A 19,591-nucleotide genomic window follows, 5' to 3' on the forward strand; every position below is an offset into this window, starting at 1 on the left:
AAAATGTTAAGTAATATTGTAATACTGTTATTTCTTTGAGAGAGAGAAAAGGCTTTTTTGGTCTTGAAAATGGATAGACATCTGGAGGGCGAGCAGGGAGCAAAGGTGCGAGGGCAAGGGGTGCAGACCCTGAAATAGGCCCGCAACCCCTCCCCTCGCTCCCAGCGGCCCCTGCGAGCCAACCACTGCCTGTGGTGGCCCCGCCAATCAGCTGGGATGCGGCGTCCCGCTCCTCCCAGCTGAAACAGACGTCCGGCCGGGGCGATTCTTCCCCCCGCCGGACAGGCATGCCTTTTGCTGCCAAAAGCAGCGTATGGGCGAGCCTGCGCTTTGCGCAGGCACGCCCAGCTGGCAGGCGGTGTTCTCGCCCCTCCCAGCTGCCGCAACTATCGGCCGTGCGAAAATCGCCCGGCCTCTTAATTGCGCCGGACAGGGAATGAAACTCGAACACAAGAGCTGGATGAAAATGGGTCACTTTTATTGATTACAGTAATAGACCTGTAGAGGGTGCTAAATGGGGTGAAAAATCCTGAACAAAACGTACTTGGGCAACCAATGGGCGAACTTCTTGCTTGGTAAGGGTGAAGCGAGCCCCGCCTTCACCCAAATTGAAAGCCACGCCCAGCGTGTGGGAGGGCTCACCTCCATGACCCGGAACCGGAAGTGACGTTGATGAGCCCCATGTGCTCCTCCCTCCCACCGCTCCATCCGTGGAGGAGGCATGAGTTGTGAGACGAAGGAGCCCATCACCTTTTAACAGATGCCCAAGGGAGAACACACGGTTGCAACTGACACCCTTTCCACCCCGTTTTTGCCATAGCTGGGGGTCAGATCTCTATCTTGGCCTCCAGCTCCCCCCTTAAGCCTGCACCAGCTCCAGCAGGCCCCTCTGCAGGTCTGTCAAGAAGATGTCGTTGCCAACATCTGTCAAGTATACCCCATCTGGTCTGTAAAGATCGGGAATATGAATGCGAATGTCCGGGTGCCTCATTATAAATCCCCCTTCGGCCAAAATTAGTTTTCCAATTTCCTTATTAACTTGAAATCCTTTGTTTGTCAATTGCTCTTGGATGCTGTGAAAACCTCCAAACCTTGCGAGGCAGGATCCAAGACCACACCAGCCGCGTGCTCGGCCACCACTTCCTTAAGACCTTAAGGTCTTCACCAGCTTGGGCCACCAGCGCCAAGCCCTTCAGCAGTCCAAGGTTGTTGCCACTCAAGTGCAACACCAAAACACCAGGCTCAGCCCTTCCACGGCTCCAGCCTCTTAGCAGTGGGAGGAGTCCATCCCAACGCAGCCCTCTTCGTCCCAGCCACTCCACCTTCGCATGGCGACTTAACGCCAACTGTGTTCCCCAATGGGATATTGCAGCTCTTCTGCCAGCCCAGAAAATCATACTGTGTCCACACAACAGTATTGTGGGCGGCCTCATGGGCATTTCCTTCACCCGTCATACAACACACCGTGGAGCTGGGCCAGGACCTAGAACAGTGAGAAAAAAACAAAAAACAAAGCAGGTTTAATTACCGGGCAAAGCAGATGTTTCCACTGCTGTCCTTATGTATCCTTTGAAAGCCGAAGATTTCCACCTGCCTATGTCCTGGATCTGGCTCGCTGGGAGCCCCAACCTAGCCGTTGTTGATGCGGCCCCAATCCGGAATGAGTGTGTCCCAAATAGCTGGGGGTCCAAACCAATACCTGATAGGGCCTTTTTGGTGATGGTCCAAAACTGATATATCGTTAAAGGTGCCATATTCTGGTGACAAAAAAGGTAACCTTCCTTGTCTCCTCTTGCTTCTAAAAAGCTTATTAAAGTTGAGACAGGACATATTTCCTTAACTCCGGCTGCCGAGAGGTGGACCACCTTGCCTTTACCCAATTGGTCTGTCTTGGAGAATCTTAAGTGTAGCGACATCATATCATTGGAAATAGACAGGTCCTTGGCCTGAAATGCTCTTAAGGATGCATCTTTGCGGGAAGAGGCGAGGGCCTCGCTGACTCTAAAAGCCCCGAAAAACAGTATGGAAGCTACCGCCCGAAACAGGTGTATTTCGTAACCTGAGGAACATAACAACTCCCACTGCTGAGAGATCCTCATTAACTGGGCAACAGAAAGCGGATTCCTTTGGTCAACCTTTCTTGGCACCTGCTCCCTGGACCATCCCTCCAGCATCTTTCTAACTCTGAATTCCTTGGCTGTATCTAGGAAGCCATTAGCTTTGCTAGAAATGCCAAACCAGCCAATTTACCACGTATTGTCCTGGGTGCGCACCCCGCTTGGTGCTTCTCAACAAAGAATTCCAGCAGGTGTTCTACTGGCATGGGCCAGCTCTGCGTGTGTCCTCTGCCCTGCCTGAAAGCCCAGAACTCCTCACCTGATTTGAAGTATGCTTGTCTGGTGCCAGGAGCCACCGACATGCTTACCGCTCTGTTGACCTCAAGTTCCCAAGCTGCCACAGGTGAGGTGGGACATTGTGCGAAGACTGCTGTGCATCCGGCGCCATCTCCCAAAACCTGACCAGCTGTCCCCGTGATAGAGCGTCAGCTAGGCCATTCTCCACGCCCGGGACATGACGGGACGTGAATAAAAACATTGATTTCGAAGCACCTGCTAACAAAGTGGCGAACTAGACGCATCACGCATTCGCTCTTGGATGACAATGAGGTAATGACGTGCACTACGGCTAGATTGTCACACCAGAACAAGACAGTTTTATTCCTAAACTCTTCCCCCCATATCTCAACAGCCACGATAATGGGGAAAAATTCCAGGAATGTCAGATCCCTGCAAATGCCTTTTTCATGCCATTCCTGAGGCCAGGGGGGTTGGCACCATCGGTTTGACAGGACAACCCCAAAACCGACCCCCCCTGCAGCATCTGAATGGACCTGTAGTTCAGCTTCCAACCTGCGTTCCTCTCTCCAAAAGGAAACCCCATTGTGCTGGTCAAGGAATTTGGATAAGCATGACCACTATGACTTAATCAATTTAACAATAATATTAACGATATCATCACAAAACAATCACCTCAATAATAATAACACTATAGTAACAGATATCGTGGTCTCTGCTTTAGACAGTGTTTATCCCCTTAGAGTCAATAACAATGAAGTGGGTCTTACAGGAACACGCTAAAGGAGCTGTGATGGAATGGCCTTATTTCTTGCAGGAGTTCAATCTTGAAATTAACACCTTCATCCTAGCCCGGTGCAATATTTTCGCTTGTATTTTCATCTTAAACTAAAACTGGCAATGAAAATCTGGTATTACTAGGAAATTAAAATGATATCTCATGGCCATTGCACTAACCTTGGCATGAAAGTCATTACTACTTCTAGGAACGACAATCTAGCTGCACCTGAGCCATAAATTGGCTTTCCTGAGGGGATTTGCTGGAGATTGGGAGACAAAATCCCTAGCCATTAGAGAAGTCCTGACATGTATATCTCCAGGCCCCAACTTTATTATTAATACAGTGATCCCTCGATTTTCGCGATCTCGATCTTCGCGAAACGCTATATCGCGATTTTCCCCCACCCGATGACGTCACTCTCTTCCTTCCTTTCTCATCTTTCTTTCTCTCTCTCTTTCTCTATCTTGCTTCTTCCTCCCTCTCTCATCTCTTTCTTTCTTTCCTTCTCTCTCTTTCTCTATCTCTCCCCCTCTTGCTGGTGGGCGGCGGGCGGGCGAGCGGGGGCATCAGCGAGGAGCCGGGGTTTCCCCTTTGCGTGGGCGGCCGGGAGGACCCAGGGAAGGTTTCTTCGGCCGCCCAGCAGCTGATCTGCTCGGTAGCGCAGCAGCAGCGAGGAGCCGAATCGGGGTTTCCCCGCACGCAAAGGGGAAACCCCGATTCGGCTCCTGGGATAAGAACTGTAATATAGTTTAAATGGAAATAATTGATCACTGTATACCAGTATCACGTCTCTAGTTCTGCCAAATTGAAGAAACAAACCTGAACAGAATGAATTAGTAAATGGACATCTAAGTTGAACTAAATAATCATTTGTAAATAAAATAAATTATTTATTATTCCTGCATCATGAAAATTATTCTGGTTTATAAACAGTGGCTGTGAGAGAAGAAAACAACTCAGAAAAGGCTCTTTCTGCTCCTCAGTACCCAAAGCTTCCCAATTTCTGATTAACTTGCATGGGGGAACTGTTGAAATCAATGTTGGGAAATTCTCGGTTCAAACATTATATAACGTATATCTACAATGGTAGGAATCCTATATCCCATTTCGTTTATAGCCCAAGATCAGTTTGAATTCACTGCATATGTATTAAAAGGAATATATGTTTCATTTCTGTGTTTAATTCAGCCATTTAAATTCCCCCTTCATCATCTGTATCCTAATTTTTATTTTGGTTTATATTTTCCAATAGTTTACTGTGCTCTTTTTTAATGTAGACTTTTGTAATATCACATTTGTGTCAAGTCTTAGAAAAAAAAAATTGGTCCTCCTTTGGTGCATGAAATCCATTAATATTAATTAATTTAATTTCTTCTTGGCATGCTTAAGGCAGACTTACACCCCCCCCCCGTGAAAGCAAAGTTAGAATGGGGAGGGGGTGAGGTCTCACCGCGCGGCACCCCCGCCACCAGCCCCGCCGTGCACGCGGCCCGCTCGAGATCGCTGAATCCAGCGGAGAAACACAAACCACGTGGGGGGAGAGAAAAAGGCCTCGTCACTGTTGCCGCTCACTCCCCAGCACACGCCTTGGTTGCCCGGCCTCGAAACCCTCCAGCGCGTCGCCAGCCGGGACATCAGGGACCTTGATCAAGGCATTATTCTACCTGCCACCTTCCCCCCCATGAAAGCAAAGCTATTTTTATTTTAGTTATTTATTTATTAGATTTGTATGCTGCCCCTCTCCGAAGACTCGGGGCAGCTCACAACAACAGCAATACAATATACTGCCAAACAGCATTGTTTAGTCGAGGGGACCTGGAGAAGGCCAACTCTGTGGGACCTGATTGGTCGCTGGGATTCGTGTGGCAGGAGGCGGTCCTGGAGGTATTCTGGTCCAATGCCATATAGGGCTTTATAGGTCATTACCAGCACTTTGAATTGTGACCGGAAACTGATCGGCAACCAGTGAAGGCTCTGGAGTGTTGGCGAAACATGGGCAGATCTTGGAAGCCCCACGATAGCTCTTGTGGCTGCATTCTGCATGATCTGAAGTTTCCGAACATTTTTCAGACGAAGCCCCATGTAGAATAATAATCAAAATAATTTGATACTAGAAGGGATTGTATTTTCCCTCCTCACATGAGGACATCAATGATATATTCTTTGTTATTTGTTTATTGTTGTTATTGTTTATTGTTTTTTGTCTATGCCCAGAAGAGGAGGACAGTGAACAGGAGGGGGAGGACCAGGCAGACGGGGGAGAGGAACGTCAGGAAGAGGAGGAGGGAGAGCAGCCTGAGACCCCCAGGGGGGGGCTCTCCTCAGCTAGTAGCCTGGATTCATTGGATGAAGACGCACAGGCTATAATAGACATGAGGCAAAGACGAGCAGCTCAAAGATGGGGCCAATTAGAAAGGTATTTCCATCCCTGAATTGGCAACAGCTGGGTTTGGGTGTGGTTCTCCTCAGCAGGGTTGAAAAGGCAGGCCCGCCCTTACAGTCTTGTGGAGAGTTATCAATTGGGAGTCCTGTGACCTTGCTTCGATTCTTGGCGTCTCTGATCTTGGTTTGTGGCCTAGAAGTCTGGAAGACTTGGGGGAGGTGTGGGTTTTATTATCTCCAGCGTTGTTTTTGCCAGCAAGAATCCTGTTTTATTGCCTGGCCTTCATGAAACCTCTGTGAAGCTTCATAGTGTTCCTGTCTGTAAGAACAGTTTTTGTTACCTGTGTTTGCTTTGAATTATATAAACTGCCTTTGCTTTTTACCGGTGTGTCTGGCTACTCTTTTTGGTTGGTGTTGGTGTCTGGGGGGACCCAGACAGAACACACAACAACACAAGAGCACACAACAGATTCAAGCTTAATATTAACTGCTCCAAACCTGACGGTAAAAAATATGACTTTAGTAATCGGGTTGTCGAAGCGTGGACCTCCTTACCGGACTCTATAGTATCATCCCCGAACCCACAACATTTTACCCTTAGACTATCCATGGTTGACCCTCTCCAGATTCCTAAGAGGTCAGTAAGGGGCGTACGTAAGCGCACTAGAGTGCCTTCCGTCCCCTGTCCTATAGTCTCTCCTATATCTCATATTTCTTCTCTACTATATCCTCTATAACAGGGGTCCCAAACTTTTTACACAGGGGGCCAGTTCACTGTCCCTCGGACTGTTGGAGGGCCGGACTATAAAAAAAAACTATGAACAAATCCCTATGCACACTGCACATACCTTATTTTAACGTAAAAAACAAAATGGGAATGTACTATTTAGAGAGGGGGAACAAGTCTGAAATTTATATATGTTTATGCTTTGTTTTTAATTTTCTTTTGTTAACATCTGATTGGCTATACAAGATTCTCTTGGTTTATAGAAAAATGTATAAAAAGGTTTATAGAAAAATATATAAAGAAAGAAGGAAGCACTTTGGCATAATGGTTAATAAGTTAGAAATATAATTGGTGTTGTACTTTTTGAAGGAACATTAAGGAGGGAATTTAATTAAAAGAAAAGTATGTACCTGGATGACAACATTAGAAAAAAAAGCTTTTGCAACTGTTTTGATGATTGATATTAGTTACTGACAAAATATCGCATTTTATTCAGGGAAAATTAGATGGTACATTGTATTGTTTGAATGTATGTTGAGAGAAATTTTTTTAAAAATCCCCCCCCCCAAAAGTCCTTCCTTCCTCCGCCCCTATAATTCATTTCATTCTTCCTTCCTTCCTTGTTCCCTCCATTTCTTCTTACTTTCCTTCCCTCCTTTTCCCTCAATTTCTCCTTCTTTCCCCCCCTCCCTCCTTCCCTCCTTTCCACTTCTCTCTTCCCTCTCCCTTTTTTCCTTCTTCCTCATTTGTTTTGTTTTCCTCTCCCTCGTTCTTTCCCTCCATCATTTTCTCATTTTTCTCTTTTTCTCTCTCACATTCCCTCCCACTCTCACTTCTGTTTTCTCTCCCTCTCTCTCTTGCTTTCTCTCTCTCTCTCTCTCTCTCTCTCTCTCCTTTTCTTCTCTCTTCCTTCCTCTCCTTTTTTTTTGTTCCATGCAACACGCCGCGGGGCAGTCGGCTGCAAGCAGAAGCTCCAAGACGGTGGCACCGACGTCGGGTCGCAGTACATTGCTGGCGCTGCGCTGGGTATGGGGCTGGCACTGGCCCGCTGGTTGGGCTGGAACGGAGGTGCCAGCCCCATGCCCAGCGCAGCGCCAGCAATGTACGGCGTCCTGCAACACATTAAGCTGCCTCCACCGCCGGTGCCTTGCAGCCAACCGCCCCACCGCTGCCCCACGGCTACTGCTCAGTGCCCTCCCACTCGACTCACGTTTGGCTGCATCACCTTCGCGGCTTTCCCTGCTGCCCCGCACCTGCCAGAGCTGCCCAGTGCGACCGAAGCGTGGGGCGGAGTAGGCGGTGGCTGCTTCAGGTCCGCCCCCGAGCTGAGCTTCCTTTGGCTTCCTTCGAGGCAAAACTGCAAAGCTCACTTGCTGCCTCGAAGGAAGCCAAAGGAAGCTCAGCTCAACAAGGACCGGCTGTTGGTCCCTTGAAGCTGCAGCCGCCGCTGCCCACTGCGGAAATCCCTTTGCCCGAACGGAGGCAGCGGGTTCAAGGGACCAAGAGCCGGTCTTTATCGGGGCTGAATTGTTGCAGCCTCTGAGGCTGCCTCCAGCTCCGGGCGAAGGGATCTCCTTGGTGGAGAAAGGAAGGCCGCCCACCGAGGAGATCCCTTCGCCCAGAGATGGAGGCAGCCTCAGAGGCTGCAACAATTCAGCCCCGAGAAAGACCGGCTCTTGGTCCCTTGAACCCACCGCCTCCGTTCGGGTGAAGGATCTCCGCAGTGGGCGGCGGCGGCGGCAGCTTCAAGGGACCAACAGCCGGTCCTCGTTGAACTGAGCTTCCTTTGGCTTCCTTCAAGGCGGCAAGTGAGCTTTGCAGTTTTGCCTCGAAGGAAGCCAAAGGAAGCTCAGCTCGGGGGTGGGCCTGAAGCAGCCGCCGCCGCCTACTATGCCCTGCGCTTCGGCCGTGCCGGGGCCAAATAAGCGGAGGCTAGGCCCGTCGCCCCCGGCTCCAAGCGCGGGGCCTGGGCGGCAGGCAACCATCGGGAGGGCCTTGCTGTCGCCTGGCCGGGGAAAAGCTCCCCTCCCTGCGATACGGGACGGCATGGCCGTTAACAAGTTAGTGCGCATGGGGTCCTAATGGCTTGGTTACTGCCCCCTCCAGACGCTGTTGCAGGGCTTCCAGGCTCCCCGTGGGTAGCGAAGAAGCAAAAAAGCAGCACTCTCCCGCTCTCTCTCTCCCTCTCTTTCTTGCGTTATTTCTCTCTCTCTCACTCACTCCCTGTCTATCTCTCCCTCTTTCTCTCTCTCTCTCTCCCTCTCGGCAGCAGACACCCCCCCCAATGCCAAAAGTGCCCAAACGCGCGCAAACGTCAACAGTGCAAAAAAAAAAAAAAGCAAAAAAGCAGCACTGGAGGGACCAAGACGGTCTGCAGCTGAGCGTCTGGAGGAGGAGGAGGAGGAGGCGGAAAGCCAGGAGGCGGGGAGGAAAGTAATTGGCCAATTTCTTTCTCGCCTTTAGGGAGACACTGTTGCTGCTCTGCCATAGGGTGCTTTCCTCCCCGCCCCCTGGCTTTCCTCCTCTTCCTTGCCGCCGCCAGACGCTCAGCAACAGAGTGGAGGGGAGATTCAGGAACTTAGTATATAGATGGTAAAATCTCGTATGCTGCTGTGGGCCGGGTAAATGGCCTCAGTGGGCCGCATCCGGCCCGCGGGCCGTAGTTTGGGGACCGCTGCTCTATAACCTTCATTGTGTATTATTGTGTATTGGACAAAATAAATAAATAAATAAATAAAATTCTAGACCCAGCAGTTGATACAAACACATACATACACACAGACAGAGGGGGAGGAGGGAGGGAGAGAGACCTTGCAACACAACTGATTTTGACTGGAAGTTGACCAAAAGCTGCACTGGTGGGCCTTGCTTAGCCAGAGAGCTTAACCCCCGTGTTCTGTTCGATAAAACTCCCTAATGTTATGTTCCCGGGTCTATTTGACCCGGACCGCAAATTGACCATTTTAGGTACTTATATTTGGTCTTTTTGAAAGCTTTTTTCACTTGGAAACAACATTTCTGCACACATTGAAATGAAAATTGAAATGAAAAAAAGTAATGCTTATAGGTTTATTTTGCTGATCAAGTGCGTCCCCCATTTTTGTGATTTTTGTTTTCAATTTATGGATACCGTGTTTCCCCGATAGTAAGGCAGTGTCTTACTATCTTTTTACCCCCAAAAGCCCCACTGTGTCTTACTTTGGGGGTATGTCTTACATTGTCCCGGGCACCCGGGGCCGGCTCGTCTTCGGGCTGCTCCTGATCGGCAACCTGGACCCGTCGCCTTCTTCCAAGCTCTCCAGCGTCCAGCGGCGCCGACAAAGAGACGTCCAAAGGCGCACCCTTGAAGCTCAGCGACATCGGCGCCGAGGACAAGTCCAGCTTCAAGCCTTACGGAGGGAGCTCGGGCGGTGGCGAGAAGACGGGATTCCAGGTGCTGAGCGCCACCCGCCCGCCGTTCATGCCAAGGACAGGCAGCCCCAGTTCCAGTGCCTCGGCCTGCTCGCCCGGCCTCTTTCCCGGCGGGGAGAGCAAAGGCGGCGGCGGGAGTAGCGGAGGCAAGGCGGAGGAGAAAGAAGCGGCGGATAGCTGGCGAGCCCGGGTAGCTCATGCTGGCCGGCGGCGGCAGCGGGGAAAACGGTCTGGCCCGGCTTGTAAGGGGAGACGGGCGCCACCAAGCCGGCAGAGCCCCGCCTTGGAGCCCTTGTGGCTTTGGCTCAGCTCGGCGGAGAGGCCGCTGGAAGAAGCCAAACGGGACGCGCCGTCGGATGTGCCCTTGCCCCTTGGCTTCTTCCAGCGGCCTCTCCACCGAGCTGAGCCAAAGCCACGAGGGCTCCAAGGCGGGGCTCTGCCGGCTTGGTGGCGCCCGTCTCCCCTTACAAGCCGGGCCAGACCGTTTTCCCGTGGCCGCCGCCGGCCAGCATGAGCTAACCAGGCTCGTTAGCCGGAGCGTACGCCGGCTACCCCCCGCAGTTCCTGCCGCCGGGCGTGGTGCTCGACCCCAGCAAAGCCGGCGGCGGGAGCAGCGGCAAAGTGGCGGGGTCCAGCCCTCTAGCCGGCGCCTCGCCAGCTATCCGCCGCTTCTTTATTCTCCGCCTCGCCTCCGCTACTCCCACCGCCGCCTTTGCTCTCCCCGCCGGGCAAGAGGCCGGGCGAGCAGGTCGAGGCGCTGGAACTGGGGCTGCCTGTCCTTGGCGTGAACGGCGGGCGGGTGGCGCTCAGCACCCGGAATCCCGTCTTCTCGCCACAGCCCGAGCTCCCTCCGTAAGTCTTGAAGCTGGACTTGTCGTCAGTGCCGATGCTCCCACTCGTGCCGCAGCCAGAGCCGCGCCGCTTCGGCCAGGGCCGCCTCCTCGCCCGCCGGGTGGCCCAAGCTCTGGGTGCAGCGCGCCACTGCCAGCTGGCACCAGGCTGCGTAAGGGAGACTCTCCTGGGCGCGCAGCTCCCTCGCTTTTAGTACCGTGTTTCCCCGAAAGTAAGACATATGTCTTACTTTCGGGGTATGGCTTATATTAGCCAACCCCCCTGAAACCCCCCATATGTCTTACAATCGGGGGGGTCTTACTATCGGGGAAACACGGTAGTTGTGCTTGCAAAATGCGTTCTATTTTACTAAACCTGGTGTGGGATTGGTAGCTTGAACATTTCTGAACATGATGATATGAAAATTGAACTTGAAAAATTGATGCATATTTGTTTATTTTGCACATAAAAGCCTCCCCCTCCCCCTTTTAATTTTTTCAGCATCAATTTTTCCAGTTCAATTTTGATATCATTATGTTCAGAAATGTTCAAACTTGTTTCCCAGTGAGAAAAGTTTCAAAAAGACCAAATTCAAGTACCTAAAAGAATTTTTTTTTTGTTTCGGGTCAAATAGACCCGAACACTACAAGTGTTATGAAAAACAAATGTTATGTTCCTGGGTCTATGTGACCTGGACCGCAAATTGTTCATTTTAGGTATTTGGTCTTTTTGAAAGCTTTTTTCACTTGGAAACATGTTTGAACGTTTCTGCACACAATGATATGCAAATTGAACTGAAAAATATTATGCATATTGATTTAGTTTGCTGATAAAATGCGCTCCCCCCATTTTTGTGAATTATTTTTCAATTTATGGATAGCTTTGCTTGCAAAATGCGTTCTATTTTACTAAACCTGGTGTGGGATTGGTCGCTTGAACATTTCTGAACAGAATGATATGAAAATTGAACTAGAAAAATTGATGCATATTTGTTTATTTTGCACATAAATGTCTCCCCCCGTGTTCAATTATTTCAATTTTTATAAAAAGTATGCTGTTAATTTCAAATTTACATACTTGTTTTTAGTAAAATGGATTTCATTCATAAAAGTAGTTGTCTGGCTATCATGTGCTTGCTTTTCAAAAGGATATTCCAAATATTTCTATCCAAATATATATAAAAAGTGACAATAATGGCACACAGCAAGGGCAAGGGTGTGTATGGCCCTTTTGTGGCCAAAATAAACAAATAAGAATCATTTTTTCCAGTTCATTTCTATTTTTCTTATGATCAGGAATGTTCAGTTTAGTATATCAAAACTTTTGGGGGGAAATTCCTTAGAGATTTGTAGCCTAAAAAAATATAAATTGACACGAAATTCAGAAAAAATGAGGGGAGGGGCTTTTTGATCAAAATAAAAATATAAGCCTCAATTTTTTTCAGATCAATTTTCATATCATTACATTCAGAAATGTTCAAACATGTTTCCCAGTGAAAAAAGTTTTCCAAAAGACCAAATTTAAGTACCTAAAAAAATTCTTTTTGGTCCAGGTCGTATACGAGCCAAAACAGACTCAACGTGATTTCTTTCTTTGCCCAGAAAAGAATTAGCCCCCACCCCCCACAAATATTTTTATGATGATCAGCAATGTTAAATTGAGTAAATGAATGCCTAAGATATTAAAAATATTTTGGATTTGGAGCCTAAAAAAAATTTAAAGTGAAAATGGTTGCAAGCAGCCGGTGTGTGTTTGTGTGGAGGCCTTATTTCTGATTTTAAAAAACCAATAAGCATAATTTCTTTCAGTTCATTTATATTTTTCTTATGTTCAGAAATGTTCAAACTACCAATCCCACACCAACTTTAGTAAAAGTGAACACATTTTGCAAGCTAAACTATCTATAAATTGAAAAAAGTTCACAAATAAAAGGGGGGTCTGTCTTTTATAATCAACATAAGCCAATATGCATAATTTTTTCAGTCAATTTTCATATCATTGTGTGCAGAAATGTTCAGACTACTTTCCAAGTGAAAAAAGTTTTCAAATTGACCAAACATAAGCACTTCAAATGAAGAATGTTCGGTCCGGGTCAGGGTGACCCAGGAACAGTACAAGTGTGACTATTTTTTTTTCTGCAAGAAAGAAACCCCCTACCCCAAAACAAATATCTCATAGAGAGAACCCCTGAAATGATGAAAACTCATGAAATTTCAAGTTTCAGATATGCAGGGAAAATGTTTTACAGGGTCTCAAACTTTGATTTCGGGTCTCACAGGTCCGAATAGAACAGCAGGGTTAAACCAACTTTTCTAGAAAGAGGCCGAAAGGAGACGTCCTTCTACGGCCAGCGCTCTACAAGCAGTTTGCAACTTGGAGGCCAGAGCAGAATTGCTCCCAGCCGCTTCCCTACAAGCTTCCTCCCTTCCGCTTCCTCGGCAATATCCTCCCAGGCCAGGGCGGGGAAGGGAGAAAGTCCACGGTGGGGCGAGGCGCGAATGTGCTGCTTAAGCCCGTGTTTGAGGGAACAGCGGTCGGGTTTCGCCATCCCTTTAAAAGGAAACCTCCAGGGCAGAGGCCTTCAAACTTGTCAACTTTAAGATTTATGGACTTCAACTCCCAGAATTCTCCAGCCAGCTATGCTGGCTGGAGAATTCTGGGAGTTGAAGTCCACAAGTCTTAAAGTTGACAAGTTTGAGGACCCCTGCAACAGGGTGTGGCGTGGCCTCACAGGCGATAGTTCTCAAAAGGTTCTCAAAAGATTCTCAAAAGTGTTCTGTCTGGGGTGTGTCCCTTTTATTGATCAGAGTAGCAATAAAGGCTCTCGGCAGGCTTTGGTTATCAATAATTGTTTATCAATAATTGTTTATCAATAATTCATCACTGTCCTAGTGCTATCAGTCACCTCAGCAAATATCCTTTTTTGTGGTATTTTTGTGATATTTCTCTATCACCATTCATTATATTAAAGGATCTCCTTCCACTGCACTCTTTCCTCCAGTTTCAAAAAAGAGAAAAAAACGTTCTCTGTGTTCTTTACTGATTTACAAAATTCTGAAATAGAAAGGTTGATGTTTTTTTCCCATTTGCTAAATTCTGTCAGGGAAGGAAATACAAAAGCGACTAAGCCAGTAGAAGAGGATAACAAAGTAGGGGTCCTGTTGACTTTGCTTCCTTGAAGTTCCCCAATCACACTATCCTGAAACAGTTCAACGAGGAGAATTGTAAGTTCAACTACACCAGGGATGGGTAATTATGGCCCTTTTATGACCTATGGACTTCAAATCCCAGACTTCCTGAGCTTCATGACCTGAGTTGTAATCTATAAGTCATAAAGAGGCCATAGTTGCCCACTCCTGAACTACACCATCAAGCCGCATTGCTGTGACATAGTCAAATTCTGCATCAATAAATTGGCTGGGTAAACCTCTAAAGAAGCTACTGCTTCAATATAACCCATTGCATCCATACTTCTTGCAAATTGTAGTAAAAATGTACTAAGCAAGGGCTTGCAGCACACAGTCTGTCAGAACGGAAGCCTCAAAATTCAGCATGTTATTATATGATCCAGGATTTCTGGTTGAAGGCTGGAGTACTGTCACTGCCCGCTCTATTCTTTTCCCCTTAAGTTAGCTAAAGACTTAATTTGCATGCCTGATTCATCCCTGCCATTCCCTCATCAAGGGTGGCAGCAGTCAGCTTTCCCTTAAATGGCAGGTGAGATCAATTTGGGGGGAGGGGGGATGAAAGTTATTTTCTATACATAGCCAGAAATACAGTAAGTCTCCATATCATCTAGGACAGTGATTTTCAACCTTTTTTGAGCCGTGGCACATTTTTTACATTTACGAAACCCTGGGGCACATGGAGCGGGGGAGGGGGGTAAAAAAAGTTTGGACAAGAAAATTCTCTCTCTCTCTTCCTCCCCTTCGCTCTATTTCTTTCTCCCTCCCTCTTTCTCTTCCTTCCTTCCTCTTTCTTTCTCTCCATCCCTTTCTTTCTCTTCCTTCCTCTCTTTTTCTTTCTTTCTCTCTCCCTCTCTACGTCCCTCTGTCTTTCTCTCTCTCTCCTTCCCTCCCTCTCTTTCCTTCTCTCTCTCTTGCTTTCTTTCTCCCTCTCTCTCTCTCTGTCTTGCTTTTTTTCTCTCTTGTTCTCTTTCTCTCTCGCTCGCTCTTTCTCTCTCTTGCTTTCTTTCTCTCTCTCTCTTGCTTTATTTTTCTCTTGCTTTCTCTCTCTCTTTCTTTCTTTCTTTCTGAGCTTCGCGGCACACCTGACCATGTCTCGCGGCACACTAGTGTGCCACGGCACACTGGTTGAAAAACACTGATCTAGGATGATATTCTTAAATTATGATAATCATATAACTCTTCCTTGACTCTTTTAACAATTGCTATTCTTGAAAGCATGGCCCGTTCTCATGATTTTCATAGTCTACAGAGGCCATGTGAGAATCAGGTGTGCTCTTGTGCAGCTTCTGACCTCTCCCGTAGTTGCGAGAGGGGCATGCAGTCCTGTGTATCTGGCAATTACATAAGAATGGGAACTGCTTTTGTGAGGTTTTTCAGAGGCTGCAGTGGCCAAAGCCCACTGCCACAATATAGCCAAAAAACCTTCAAGAGTTGTAAACCTAATCCTACGTAGCTTCTGCTCTGGCAATCTCACACTACTTACCAGAGCTTACAAAACTTTTGCCAGACGCATCCTTGAATACAGCTCATCTGTTTGGAACCAATATCGCATCTCAGACGTTAACACCCTCGAAAATGTCCAAAGATACTTCACCAGAAGAGCCCTTCACTCCTCCACTCGAAATAGAATACCCTACGAGACTAGACTTTCAATCCTGGGCCTAGAAAGTTTAGAACTAAGACGCCTTAAACAAGATCTAAGTATTGCCCACAAGATCATATGCTGCAACATCCTATCTGTCGGTGACTACTTCAGCTTCAACCACAACAACACAAGAGCACACAACAGATTTAAACTTCATATTAGCCGCTCCAAACTTGACTGTGAAAAATATGACTTCAGTAACCGAGTTGTCGAAGCGTGGAACTCCGGACTCCATAGTGTCATCCCCAAACCCCCAACAATTTACCCTTAGATTATCTACAGTTGACCTATGCAGATTCCTAGGAGGCCAGTAAGGGGCGAGTACAAGTGCACTAGAGTGCCTTCCGTCCCCTGTCCTATTGCTCTCCTATATCTCCTATACCTTTCTTCTATTCCTATATCTCTTCTTCTATTCTTTCATTGCTTTGTTCTATTACTATACCTTTTTTTCTATTATTTCTTAGATATATTTTACTATGGGTATCTCCTCTATAACCTTCATCATGTATTTTACTATGTGCATATAGATATATACCCACTAAAACCCTCATTGTGTATTGTATAAAATAAATAAATAAATAAAATAAATAAATAAAGTGTTAATAGAAAGAAAAAATGCTTGACGTTAAATAGCATGTAGCAAATCCTCCGGAGCATTGGGCCACGAGACAATTGAGCCTTTCCCCAAAATTTGTAAGCATTGAAAAATGGATCAAGACGGTCTTTTTCAAAGGCACTGGTGGTGTTAGAACTAAAATCAAGGCCTGAACTTCTACTTCAGGACTAGCCTTTGCACTGTAACCAAATGTCAGTCTTCAAGGTGTTCCAGGTGGCGGGAAGACAGAAAATAGTTTCACTTTTATTTAGGGAGAAGAGTCAAAGTTAAATATTTTCCAAATTTTTGAACATGCCAAGTTTTGCCACCACTGCCCTAACCCTACTGAATGCAGCAATGCTCATTTCTCCTACCCTCAAAATATCGCTTACAGAGCACAGCACATCAAGACAACTACACACAAGAAAAGTTTCCCCCCCCCCAATGCGATCACTCTGCTAAACAAATAATTCCCTCAATACTGTCAAACTATTTACTAAGTCTGCACTACTATTACTACTGTTTCCCCCCCTCATTCCTATCACCCATTTTCTTCCACTCATGACTATATGACTAATTTGTTGCTTGTATCCTTAAGATTTTTATTAATATTGATTGTTTTCTCATTGCTTATTTGACTCCAATGACAATCATTGTGTTGTACTTCATGACTCTTGACAAATGTATATTTTTCTTTTATGTACACTGAGGGCATATGCACCAAAGACAAATTCCTTGTGTGTCCAACCACACTTGGCCCAGAAAGAATTCTCTTCTCTTCTCTTCTCTTCTCTTCTCTTCTCTTCTCTTCTCTTCTCTTCTCTTCTCTTCTCTTCTCTTCTCTTCTCTTCCCTTCCCTTCCATTCCATTCCATTCCATTCCATTCCATTCTGTGTAAATAGTTACAGACTACAACATTAACCACAAATCCTTCATTTCTCCCCCACCATTAAAAAAAACCTCTTCAGAAAACAATTGTGTCAGCACAAAATTGAATAAAGGTGAAAGAAAATTATTGTTTTGGGGAAAGAAATAAGTATTTCAAAGTGTTAAGTAACAATGTAAATAAAAGCAAATAAAGTCTATAATATAAGCTATTAATATAAGTAAACACTAAGAGGCAGTGTGGTGCAATTGTTCAGACACTGAAATAGAGTCAGGAAAACCCAGTTCCTGTGTATTGTATTGTCATCTCACTGTGTGATTGCTTGCCAGTCATTCTCTCTCGGGCCACTCTACATCAGAAAGTTATTTGTTTGTTTATTTGTTCATTTAGTTAATTTATTGGCCACTCTGGGCGGCTGACAATATTGTGGAGAACTTTGACCTTGTCCTCTACAGGGATGGTTCATTTCTGAGGATTCACTTTCTGTTTATTCATCCTGCCAGCAACTTTCCACTGGCTTTACTGGTAGAAATTTAGAGTAAGCTAGCTGCTAGGTGATAACCCAGCACTGCCCAGGTATTTATAGATGTCAAAGCTTTTGTCTGACAGGGGCGGATTCCCAATTCCACTGCTAACGGTGCGCTGCACACACAGCTTTACTTCTGCTGCGGGCACACGCACATGTCCCATTCTGCACATTCACAAGAAGTAAAATCTTTGAGAAAAATTATGGATTGTGCAGAGATGAGTAGATTGACTTTGAAACTTAAAGATAAACAAGACTCTGATTATTATAAAATTTGGGGGAAGTTTTATGATTGGATAGAAAATTAAGAGTTACATTATGTATGTACCTTAATTTTGGAAAAATAGAAACAGTGAATTTGATTCAAGCTTTGCAAGCTGGATGGCAAAGATGAGAAATGGTGGTAGCACTATATAATGATATAACACAAAATTTACTTATTGTTTATATTTAAACATATAGAACTTTATTTTATGATGTAGGTTACATATTATGAATAGTTTCTATTACTAAAGATAGAGAGATACTAAATATAGAGAGAGAATTTTTAATCAATTATATGATATAAGATTAAATTTAGATAATAGAGATTTATGCATCTAATTATTTCCAAGTGCTTAAACTTTAATGTGATAAAAGACTTATCTTACTTGTTTGTAATAGTGTGCAATAAAATATAACAGATTAAAAACTGAGTGAGGGAGAAAAAAAGAAAAGAAAGATGCCTAGAATTTGAATGTTTTAATTTTGTATTATTTTTAGATACTGGAAAACATCAATATTAGTTTTTTAAATGTGTCAGTATTATTTGGCTGGAGTTGTGTAAAATAAAAATATAATTGAAATACCCCCCCCCCTAAAAAAAGAGATTTATTATTCTTTACATTGTTGTAACCTTTAGTAGTAAGACGGTGAGGGAAAAATTTTAACGTAGAATTTTAAGAACTGCTAATAATGTATAAAATTAACAGAAAACTTTATATGGGAAGAGAGTTAAGACCCTCCATGGAGCGAGTGATGAGAAAAGAAAAGTTTGTATATGATTGATTTAAAGCATTGTTGTTGTGTTTATAACCATATATTGTTTTATGTCATGGTGGAGAAAAATAAAAAAAATTATACTGTACAAGAAGTAAAATCTTGCGAGGGGACGCACATGCGTGTGAAATTTTGGCTTTTTTTTTTTTTTTGCTTTCACACATGCGCAGAAGCAAAAAATTAGCTGAAATCTCATGTGTGGGTGTGTCCCCTTGTGAGATTTTGCTGGGACATGCACATGTGCCCACAACAAGTGCAAGTGCAACTTAATTTTTGCTACTGGTAGGCTGTCCTTATCCATACTGGTAGCAACCTGATACTGGTCTTATTGTGACCTACTATCTTCACAGGCCTATTATGTGAAGGAGGCCTAGGCCTTAAAGGCCCACTGTCTGAGGGAGCACACTCAATCGAAGGCCTCTGAACTGGCCTAATCCAACTCCTTTTATAGGCCTACTGCTGTACTGGCCTAATCAGGCTCTCTTCCTCTGACATTGTGAACAATTGCCACTCTAGATGCCTTACTCACTCTCCCTAAAGGCCCCAGCTTTCCAGAGGTATCTTGGAACACACAGATACACACTCATACATACCCCAGGCGTGTCTTAACCGCACATTGTTTGTCTCAGGAAGTAAGTCATCTGTGTACCAAGTTTGGTTGAAATTGCTCCAGGTGTTCCGGAGTTATGCTAGAATAAACATATACAGTATACTGTATTTCCCTGAAAATAAGCCCTCCTCAAAAATATTTAAACGCATGTGCAGGCCATCCCCGCCATTTTCTCTGGCTAGGATTAAAGAGACAGAGCTGGAAATCAGGTAAGACAGCAAAAGGAGACCTCCGCAAAAATAAGGCCAAGTGCTTATTTTGGGGTTCAGAAAAATATAAGACAGGATCTTATTTTGGGGGGAAAACAGATACATATAGTACATACATACATACATACATACATACATACAGTACATACATCCTTTATTAGATAGATAGATAGATAGATAGATAGATAGATAGATAGATAGATAGATAGATAGATAGATAGATAGAAAGATAGAAAGATAGAGTAATACAACCATGCTACTTCATTTATTTTTAATTAAATTGCAATCTTGGGTTTGTATGCCATTCAATCTACTATGACCAGAGAGGCCCACAAATCTAATAACCAAACAACAAAAGTAATGTTCCCAACCAAAATTATTTTTAATAATACTGATGTCAAACATTGC

The sequence above is a fragment of the Erythrolamprus reginae genome, chromosome 3 (genome assembly GCF_031021105.1).
Source record: "Erythrolamprus reginae isolate rEryReg1 chromosome 3, rEryReg1.hap1, whole genome shotgun sequence".
In the NCBI taxonomy this organism is placed as follows: Eukaryota; Metazoa; Chordata; class Lepidosauria; order Squamata; family Dipsadidae; genus Erythrolamprus; species Erythrolamprus reginae.